Source organism: Panulirus ornatus, chromosome 49 (genome assembly GCF_036320965.1).
Source record: "Panulirus ornatus isolate Po-2019 chromosome 49, ASM3632096v1, whole genome shotgun sequence".
Classification (NCBI taxonomy): domain Eukaryota; kingdom Metazoa; phylum Arthropoda; class Malacostraca; order Decapoda; family Palinuridae; genus Panulirus; species Panulirus ornatus.
The window spans coordinates 7,457,771-7,469,158 of NC_092272.1; the positions used below are offsets into that span (position 1 = coordinate 7,457,771).

The following is an 11,388-nucleotide window of genomic DNA, read 5'->3' on the forward strand; positions in this document are numbered from 1 at the left end:
ACCTGAACAGTAAGGTCCATATGTGTACGTCATCCAGTACCACTCGCTAGTGTGTGTGTGTGTGTGTGTGTGTGTGTGTGTGTATGTTATGGGCCTGAGGTAAGAGGGGCATATTTGGGGTCCGAGTTGGAAGTCCCAGGGAATGGAAGAGTGACAACAGTAGCGCCGTGTTGGGCTGATGTAGGGGACAAGGGCTGTCGTGTTGAGATGAAGCTTCCCTCCGGGATGGGGTTGTCTTGTGGGGTGGGTTTAATGTTCGGGACAGGGCTGTCAGACGGAGCGAGGCTAGGGGCAGGTCGGAGGCGGGACATACTAAGAATGGATCGGTGTTGGTCGAGAAGGTCGAGATGGACGACCTCTTAATAATTCACGCCTGGGAGGGAGTAGGCCTGAGAGAGACCCCTGTGATATTTACAGGCCTATTGACGCACCACACTCCACTCCCGCGGTTAATAAAGCCCCGAGGGAAGCTGATTAACCTGGCCAACGAGAGGAATTGTTTAGAAGGTTCCGAGTCTCAAGGGTAAAACAAAAGACTCGAGGTAATAGGGGCAGGTATAGAATGTTTGATAATTGACTTGGGTTCCGAGAAGGGTTCAGAGAAGGCCCTGGGAGGGGATGAAGACAGGGCCCTGGGAGGGTATGAAGACAGGGCCCTGGGAGGGTATGAAGACAGGGCCCTGGGAGGGTATGAAGACAGGGCCCTGAGAGAGGTAAGACAAGGCCCTGGGAGAGGGTGAAACTAAGGGCGTGGGAGTTTGAAAATAAGGCGTTGGGAGAGAGTGAAGACAGGTCGCTGAGAGGGGGCTTAACGATGTTCCACAGGTTGAGAAGAATGAGTCTCCCACAGGGTTTAACGACGTAGGAGGAAAGGATGATGGTAAGAGGAGTTTTAGAGGGTTTACCTGAATCCAGGAAGAGGAGGATAAGTGGCTGGATTGTCATGGGGTTCACCCGATTCCTCCCCTGGTGAGGGTGAGTGTAGTGGAGGCAGAGAAATGTTGGGAGGAAGGATTATAGGTTTAGACGTGGGAGAGAAGTTTTGGAAGGAGGGCTTGGAGGTGTAGGGGTGGCAGACAAATGTTGGAAGGAGGGCTGATAAGTTTAGTGGTGGTACAGGAGTGTTGGAATAATGGCTTATAAGTTTTTATAGCTGTAGGGGAGGCAGGAGGGGGATTTTGTAGGGAAGGCTTGTACATTCTTGGTGTAGAGGTGGTAGTCAAGTGTTGTTAGTAGGGCTTGTAAGTGCTTGTTGGTGTGGAACTAGCCAGGGAGAAGTGTTGGAAGGAGGCATGTAGGTGAAGAAGTAGTAAGGGAGGAATCTTGGAGGGAGGGCTTGTACGTGCTTCTAGATGTAGAGGTGGCAAGGAAGAGGATTAAATGAGGCATTTACGCCCACACTCACCTGAGCGCATCCTTGAAGGGAGTCGCTGGTAGAACGGAGGCTGAGAAAGACGTGGGAAGAGGGTGATCTCTCGAGCGGGAAGCAGGAACAACGTTGAGTGGTGTCGTCCTTGACGCCCCCCAAAGAGACACTGGAATACGAGACATGTGGGAAAGGCAAACTCATTGGAGGAACATCATGACGTTTGGAGTGGTTGTTAAGGTAATACTCGAGACTTTCATGGACTATTAACGTTACAGTTCTATGAGACCGATCGTGAGGTAGGCTGTGGAATGAACTTCGATTCTCGGTTACCCCTTTCCTGTCTCTCTCCCATGGGACTGAAAAGATAAGTAAGACACTATAGACCAGCCCACGTCGCTCCACGGTGTTGGTGGAGTACAGTATCGTCTGACCGTGTTCCAAGATGGTACAGTACACCGTAGTTAAAGTCAGTACCTGAAATGTACTTATTTGATATTCACACTGTAACTCCCTGAACACTTAGGGGGCGACCCAGGGTATGATGCCCTGATGTATGTCCCATCATACCCCAAGTATCGTGTCGTCGTGCTTGAGGATATTACTGTCATGCTTGAGAGGTTGCGTCTGTCGTCTGCACTTTATATCAAACAATGTAGCCGTCTGGAGGTGTTAGCGTGGCTAGTGTAGGGCGGGCCTTGCTGCCCCTGCTCTCCGTGTGATGTTTTACATCCATTTCGTCAGCGAACTGCCAGAGCGACAGCCTGGTCGGGTATTATCGTCTGACACGAATCGTTAAGTCTGGGGACACGACGCTGGCTTCTCGACCCACACATCCGAACCTGGGAAAGGAGATTCAGCTTATCAAGATCATTTATGGAACACGGTAACAGGTCTGAGATACGCTGGGACAGACACTTGCTGTAGCGTTCACTTTAATGTGAGCAGGGAAGTAGGCTGCTGTCGCCTGGGGACCACAGTCTTCTGGCTGGATTACGGAGGCAAGACGATGCCACTTCTCCCACGGACACGCTCACACCTCTCACTACCAGCAGGTGAGGGCTGAGGCCAGGCCTCCACGGGATGGTAGAATTGCTGATGGTGTTTGATTATAAAGATGTTCATCTATGGATTGTGGGTGTAGTGATCTGGTGTCCACACACACACACACACACACACACACATCATTATAGTCTCTATTATCCTCGGGGCCACAACCTTATCCTTTGCTGAAGGAGGCGACTCTAACCACAAAATATCCAAACACGACCAGAGGGTTGCGACACAGTTCTCATCACACGCAAGATAACCGACCGACCGATCGGTCCGAACCTTAAAGATTCGGATATTAGCGGGGGCAGCGGACTAATTAGCAAACAGGGTCCGAAGTAATTGATTGCGAGGCAGTTACCTGGGGCCAGGTGTGACAACGGCCCAGCATAAAAGTACCAACGCCATTTGAGCGATAGACAAGAGTTCTTCCTCCCGCCACAATGACCCGAGTGTGGAAAATGTTGTATCAATTTAGATACTGCACCGCTGCACGCCCGGGGGCCTATATTTGGCCCAAGCAGCACATTGTGTGTGTGTGTGTGTGTGTGTGTGTGTGTGGTCCGCGCTCGTTCACATCTGTCGCAGAACTTGTATTCACACATAATGTCTAGTAAAGTCTTCTTTATATTTATTTTAGTGGACCTTCCCGGTCATTGTTGTGTTTCCTTTTCAATATGGTTGACTGCTGCAGAAGGGACTGGCATTGACCACAATCCAGATGGCCATACAATCAACCGTATTGGGTTCATCAGTTTCGATCGTGTTTGAATTGTAGGATGTCTGTGGCCATCAGAGGGGCGTCCCCCCCGGGGTGTGGTGGTCGGCACCACATCACTAACGAAGTTTGCCGTCGACCACACTGAAGTTATGTGATAATATAGCAGTGTTGTTGCTTCATTAGTAGCAACATTTTAATTCATTAGGTTGTTCTGAAACTACAATGACCTTTTTTAATAATAGGTGTTTTCTATTAAGTACAAAATTCCCTTCATTAATGTGTGGTTTCTGGCGGTGGTTTCATCATGCGGGCTTCTGTGTGCTGCCTCGGTAAAGTTTATTTATAAAGATATTAATTGGGTGAGCGATGATGATGCGTCTGTTGTGGCGGAATCATGGCTGATCCTGCACCAGAACAATGACAGATTAACATCATTTAATGGAACTCTCTGGAGAAAAACGTCAATATTTATACAATAATTTGATTAGCAGATTATTTATGCAAGTTGAAATGTGATAATGATATTTTGTGGCAATAGTGTGACCTTCAGTAAGTTGGTTAGGAATATATATATATATATATATATATATATATATATATATATATATATATATATATATATTATTCTTACATATGCTTTCTTCTGTTCTCTCATGCTAGCCAGTCTTACCTTCTCATTCTTCTTCTTGTTAAGATTTACTTCTATTCTTCTTTACTCTGTCCTGTTATTACCCTCCTCCTCCTCCCGTAGCCCACCAGGCCTACTCCTGACCCCCTCCTTCTCTCCACAAGTAAGAATCAGACTTAATGGGAGTAATTACAGCCCCATTGAGGTGGAGGCTGCGTCAAGCCCATGGTTCCTCCCGCGCACCACCGGGCGTGTACAGTGCCACGCGAGGATGGTGACGAGGGTGTGGTGCCATGACTTGCTGGTGATTACGTACGTTGGGGGGGTGGCGGATGGTGGCAGCTGTTAGGGTCATCGAGAGAATGGGTTGTGCGGTGGGAGGGAGGGAGGAAGGTGACCCACGAAGGGTAACGTTAACATGGCGACGCTCGGGACCATGCCAGCGAGGGTGGCACTGCTGGCACAAGAGACATAGGTATATCGTTGTACCGCTGGAATGGTGCAGTGACGTAACGTCCCACGGGGAATGGTGCAGTGACGTAACGTCCCACGGGGAATGGTACAGTGACGTAACGTCCCACGGGGAATGGTACAGTGAATTATCGCATCGATCCACTGGGAATCAAATCAGAGCCGCAGAGGGGCACTGCAGCGGAAAGGTTACGGCACAGGACGGTGCTTTGTCTGTAGGGAATAGTGCCACTGGGGGAGGGTGCCAGCAGGGGAGAGGGTGTCACCAGGAGAGGGAGGGTGTCACCAGGAGAGGGAGGGTGTCACCAGGAGAGGGAGGGTGTCACCAGGAGAGGGAGGGTGTCACCAGGAGAGGGAGGATGCCGCCGGGAACAGTGCCAGTTGTTGATGGTTTGGGATTTACTGTGGAAATATTCCGTGGGGATGTGGTGGGGTCGGGCTGGTTGATTGGCTAATTAGAGATATTTTGTGGCCGGGGCCTGGCAACGGGGCGGGGCGCCGACCGGTCCCTCCTGCTGATTGGCTGTCAGCACAAATCGCCGATCTGACCGATTAATCCAATTTTCCCCGGGGCTTTGTGAATCCCAGGAGGCTTCAGGTTGTACACTGAACAACACCTGTACGTGTTGGTCTCTCAGAAAACCTAATGATGTATGGAATTATAATGAAGTTGTCTTAGAAACGTAATCCAGATCTTACCATGACTGGTGAGGATGTTAGTGTTAAGAAAACTTGGCTGTAAAGTATTCGTGGTAAGTGATATTGTTTTGGTAGACAACGGCTGAAAGTAAATACGGTACATGTCTTTATACGTAACTGGGACGCTCGTGTCTATACAATCCCCATACCAGGCGACTTGTGCTGCCATTGTCTTCCAAGGAAATGACATTTCTTTGTCTGGAAGTCGTGTACATGTAAGACTTCAATGTATCAGATAACAGTACTGTATCTCGGACGCTGGTACACGCACACAATCCCAACAATGGAGGAGATGCCTTTTGTAAAGTTCTATATCTCCCTCCTCGTGGGTTGGTGACGGACGGACGCAAGAACAATGGCCCAAAGATCTGGAAGAACAGATTGGAAACTTCCCTGTACAGTTGATGGAGGCCCATCATACCGTCAGCCACCCGTCTCCCTGCTGAGTGGTGTGATGGCCCAGGTACAGGCGTACCGCCCGCCCGCCCGCTCACTCCTCAAGGTCGACTCGTAATGTACCGTCGCACCGCCACACTTCTCCCTCCTTTTGATGTTTTGAAAGTCGAGATGTCATCGTCCTCTCCGCTGAGGCTTGACGCTTTGTATGGTATCATCCTACCGTCATCTTGTCTTCTCAGTTTAAGGTACCTCAGTACCGTCATGCGCCCTCCTCCCTCGCGCCTCCACCACCAGAGGTTAACGTCGAAGTTAACCTTTAAGGAAGGCAGTGTGGTGGTGGCGGGCTGCTGCCTGGAGCGCCATTACAGTATTAGAGGCGTAGCGAAGGAGACTTTGACCGGAGGGGGGAAGCATGCCCGTCACTCCCCAGAGTTAGGGGCTGTGTGGGGGTTATTATGCCTGGCTGTAGCACGCCAGGGTGACTACCCTTCTGGACAAGCCCAACGAGTTTGTAGAAGTAGTTGGTTGTGGAAGTGGTGGGAGGGATCGACCGCAGGGATATTTTGGACGGGTCGCTCTCGTCTTTTCCCAATAGGAGGATATGTGGGACTCGGGGGAAGTTCTTGTATATCGTCTTGAATGGAAAGTTAGGTCAGGTTGTGGGCCTGGCACCGCTGTGTGTGTGTGTGAGCCAGCACCCTCTTGGGGATGTGTAGCTACACTCTCGCTATAGGCATGCCTTCTTACTGTTGGGATATTTTGTTCCCATAGGAATATTTTATGAGAGAGAGAGAGAGAGAGAGAGAGAGAGAGAGAGAGAGAGAGAAAGGCTTCACACCTTCAGCCTCAATATAAAGTTCTTTCATTTCATGTAATACAACTTCTCCTGGGAATAATACACAGCTGTTGGTGAATGGTTTGGTCGGCTGACCTCAGTTAAGTCGTAGCAGGATCGCCTTTCTTCACTTCTGGTTGTACTGTTTTTGTCCGTCATAGTTGGGTTAGTGTCTGTCTCTCCCTCATGTTAGCCAAACGTGTGCTTGAGTGAGGGTTAGCGTGGGAGTTCGTCAGTATCGCATGAGAGGTCGTCGTTGTGGCTCTCTGAAAACACCGAGTTTCGTGCTTGAGGTGCGACGTGTCGTTAGTTTCAGCACGTCCCCCTACCCCAGCCCCATTAACCTTCCTCGGGCGTAACTAACTTACAACTAAACCTAAACCAACCAGGCCGTTGCTGAAGTCAGCTTTTCCCCAAGATAAACCAACCATACCTGATCGTAGTTTAAACACTGTTGTGCTGACGTAGTTTAACCAAGCCGAGTCGGGTCTAAACCTATCATTGCTTACAATAACACGGCCACACCAAGGGAAGCCAACACATAGCATTGCCAAGTGTAGCAGTGATTATGCCTCGACTCCTCTCTCTCTCTCTCTCTCTCTCTCTCTCTCTCTCTCTCTCTCTCTCTCTCTCTCTCTCTCTCTCTCTCTCTCTCGTCATCCCTATCCTATCCTTGCCTTCCCCAGACCTGTTGCTCGCACACAGCTTCCCCAGGATCTGGGGTGAGGTCTCACAACCCGATCTATACTTACCCCAGCCACCAGTGTGGACCTTGGGCCAGGGTATTGCAAAAAACACTTGACAGATTTCGAGAATTATCTTTTCTTGCCTCCGTCGCGTGGCGTGTTGTAGCTAATGGTTCGCTGTAGCTGGTGATGCATTATGGTCCCAAGTCTTAATCACTGAAATAATGAACCAAACAAATCCCGGGCCAGACCAGACCTTGTGGTGTTGCTAGTGAGAGATATACACTAACTTCCTCCGTTTTCTTAATCAGATTCTCTCCCGAGATATAGGAAACTTGGCTTGTTGGTGGCTGCCATTTGTTTAATGCCGCAGCGGCTGGGGGAGGGAGGGAGTTTCTGGGGATCGGGAGCTGGGGGAAGATTAATTGTAAGGCTACCTGATGGATGGCCCTCCTGCCCAACTCTGATTTTTTTTTTTTTTTTTTTTTTTTTGCATTTTACTTCAGTCTGTTTTGCCAAAATACTCCATTGCCTTCATGGACGAGGAGTTTGTTGCTTGCCATTTCCTTGGGTAGTTATATAGTAGAGCTTGTGTATAAGGCTATAAGACGGATGCATTCACGTGAGGTGTGTATGGCTCGTCATTGTATTACTATATTTGTTCTGTATGGGCTTCAGGGTTGATTATTTTCAACATGCCACGCTCGGTAACTACCCTGTAGCCAGCAACTGCTGGTGGCTGTGACGACAACGGGAGTCTGTGGCCATCCTGGGGTTACTGAAGAGAAAACTATAATGGTGTTTTAATGTTTACCTCCATGGGATGTGCCAGGCTCAGAACACAGAGATATTGTCTCTTGGCTCGTGAAGATTACTTGCTCATTATAACTTTTCGTATATGATTATTTTAAACACACACATACTCGAGGGCCTCCGTGATGTAGTGCTTCGCGTTGCTGACCATGAGTCAGCACGGGGTCGGATCCGCATGGATGCGAATCCTGGGCGTGGCAGTCGACCTACACCTGAACGAGACATTCATCTTCCTCTCAGGACTGGTCGGTGAATGGGTAGCTGGTGTGTGTGTGTGTGTGTACAAACGTCTGTAGGAGTCATTAGCCCTCTATGAAAGGTTGACATTGGTACTATGGTTCCATTTTCTTCGTGCAGGTAACAAGACGATTAACTCGATGCTTTGTGGAGAGTCGTTCGAGCCACGGCCGGGTTGGGCTTGTAGGAGGACAGAGGGAGGATTTCTCTGACTAGTATTGGCTAGAGTGTTTCGATACCAGTGTTGTAGGGTTGTGTAGTGGTGTTCAGTGTTGTCTGCCTCATCATGTGTCGTTATAAGGGATTCTGCGGACAGTGACTCGGGGTGTTGGTGGTATTAGCGGCTTTGGTTTTTGTAGGTTTTTGAGCAGCTCTGGTCTCATTTCTTTGTGAGTAGCTCTGATCTCTGCATAGTGATGAGGCTACAGTCCACTCGTATTTCTTCGTGACCCGACCATTCTTATGTCGTAAATTATCGTGTTTGATTCTGCGTGTCCCTTTAGGCGGTTTTCTCATGATCCTGTATCGCTTCGTTATCATAACAAGCAGTGTTTTTCCTTCTAGGTTACTGTAATCTATTAAGGGAGCGGTGTCTGTGTATGGAAAACGAGTCTAATGTTATTACAGTGGCTAGAGAGAAGATGATGGGGGCTGACTGAAGAGGGGGGGGAGAGGGTAGGGATAATTGATGTGAAGGGAGATGGTAGGGGTTACTAAAAAGGAAGGGAAACAGGGAGATGACGCTTGGTTAGGAAGGGACAAAGGGAAGGAATAAACTCAAAAGAGGAGGCGGCAGGGTTGAGTTCATAAGGAGCAGCTTGAGAGGATGAATTCAAGAGGTAGAGGATCCACTTGTGATGGGACAGATTCATCACATCCTTCCTGAACTGCCCTTCCCCTCCCATCCTCCCAGCTGCTCCCTTCCCCAGCCGTTCCTGGGCTCCGTGCTGCAGCCTCTCTGGAGAACTGAAAGTTTTCATGGAAGTAGATTCGAAGTCCGACTTCTTGTGTTGGCTAATATATTACCGGATTCGTTCATGGCCACACTTTGCGTGTCCTTTAGTCCACTCTGTGTTTCCGAGTGTTGACGCGGACCTCCACTGAAGTCGAGGAGTCAAGTCGTTCGCAGTTGACCAGATGGACCATTGCGATTCACTTATTATCATACGTTGAGATGATACAGTTGTTCTGGTTCTACATGTTTGTTTCTGTATCTAACTCTTTCCCAAGTCATCGTCTGGTGTTTGGAGTCAGTTCCCCTGGTTCGTCCAGTCCTTACCTGACTGGTTAATCCAACCTTTCTGATGTATATTTTTCTCCATGCCATGACAACCAAGCCAGAACCACCCCAGAACAGTTTCGTATCTCTGTTTTGTTTGTTTGAAAGCCTCTCCATGAAGCGGTAACCACCCCAGAGCAGTACTGCCACGCAGGCAGTTGCACGGTGATTGTAGCATAAAGCTTGGCCTGGTCCCTGCTGCCAGGCTGAGTGGCACTGAGGTGTGTGGAGGGAATGGTGTCCCGGTGCTAATGGAGTGGACCCATCGTCGGCTGTGGTGGGGTTCCCCCTTCCATCCTGTGTATAGAAATCTCTCTGCATCGACCTGCGACTTTGTAGGGAGGAGTGAGTGTTGACTTGTGTTGTGCTCTCTCTCTCTCTCTCTCTCTCTCTCTCTCTCTCTCTCTCTCTCTCTCTCTCTCTCTCTCTCTCGTTGAGTCATGAATACATGAAGGTATTTCCGAAAAAGGTTCATAAATCACATTCAGAGAAAAAAAAGAGAATTAAGGTCTCGCCAGCGTAATATAATGGTGGATCGTATGACACATTCACTCGGCATATTAAGACTCCAACGAAAGAATGAAATGAATTATGTGAATTGCTGTGAACTGAAAGAATCTTTGAATGAAATCGCGAATGGATGGAAACTTCACGATTAAGGAGAGGGTATTGCTGTGGTGTTTTGTGTATAGATTGTTATCCCTGTGGTGTGCGAGGACCTCAGCACGACCCTATATCTCAGACCGAGGCACTGCCCGCCGTCCTTCCTCTGTGATGCTGTGGAAGTTCTGATCTACGTGCGGGACGCTGAACCGCACCTGGGCATTCCCGGCTGTTATGAATGAAGTAGGGATATAATGGAATATATCATCATTCCTGCTGTGTAATTATCATGTGCTTTACTGAGACGATACGTGTATATGGATGTGTCCATGTTTGTAGTGGCGCACCACCAGTGTTATGGTCGGGAGGACCAGTATCTTGGTACATGTGTCACCAGGGCAGCTCCTCCAGGCAGCGCGTCACCAGGGCAGCTCCTCCAGGCAGCGCGGCACCAGGGCAGCTCCTCCATGCAGCGCGTCACCAAGGCAGCTCTTCCAGGCAGCGCGGCACCAGAGCAGCAGCTCCAGGCAGCGCGGCACCATAATAGAACCTGCCAATTAGTCATTTGGCGTCGTCAGCGTATTTTGCGCGGGGCAGGTCGGCTGGGAGGGTGTCAGCCTGCGGCGATGGTCGATGACAGGCTGATGGGGTAATTATGCGGCCCCATAATGGGTCTCCTGGGTTTTATATTCTGGTGTCTTGTGTCTATCACGACCACTCTCTCTCTCTCTCTCTCTCTCTCTCTCTCTCTCTCTCTCTCTCTCTCTCTCTCTCTCTCTCTCTCTCTGTGATGGTAGCAACCTCCGAAGAGAGGTATATTACCGGTACTACCCACCTTGGTACCGGGGTTGGGGAGAGCGTGACGCCTGCGCTATGAGTCATGACTTCAAGTGTCACTCCTGTAGCCCAGTTAGCTCTCCTTTCTTTCAGCCTCGCCCACATGTGGGGAGCTGGCTTTAACTTCACAAATGCAGTCTCTCCACCTCGTACGTAACGCTTGACAACACGTAACTCGCATAGATTCGTATGGACATTATCCTGTGGTGAGCGGCACGCGCTAGGACTGACTTTGGCAAATTCGCTTTTTTTTTTTATTCGTTGAAAAAAAATAATATTGTTGCTCAAGCAGAATAAATGTTGAGTGCAGTGCGTTAGCCGTCTTAAGGCAGGATCTGGTCTTGTTTACTTGTAGGTGGGAACACACACACACACACACACACACACACACTTCCGATAGAAACAGTATGATATTCCCCAAGCGAAGCACACCAGCAGTTTAGGGGGCGACCTACCTGTCCAGCACCGGTGGCTCAGTGACCTCTGGTGACCTCCCTCCTTAACCAAGCTTTATGTTTGTCCTCAGGTCACCGCATCACCTGGCTCGCTTGACCTCATGACCTTGCCGTGGCGCAGGACGCAATGTGTCGAGAGGTTAAGTGATCATGAATGTGGTCCTCGCCCTGTGTGTGTACTTGGGTCTGTATTACGTATAGCACATCACAACACATGTTGTGGAAGGTCCTTATGAACAGGGACAGGTTATGACGTGTGATGTTGTGGTTGTGATAGAGAAAAGTTGATATTTTTTATTAGTTATTTAT

The 11,388-nt window shown here is 49.2% G+C and overlaps 1 protein-coding gene across 12 annotated transcripts in view; it reads left to right on the top strand.

Moving 5' to 3' along the window:
- The window catches only part of unc-13, an 820,923-nt gene that overhangs the window by 617,971 nt on the left and 191,564 nt on the right, over positions 1–11,388 (top strand). The window lies entirely within an intron of this gene.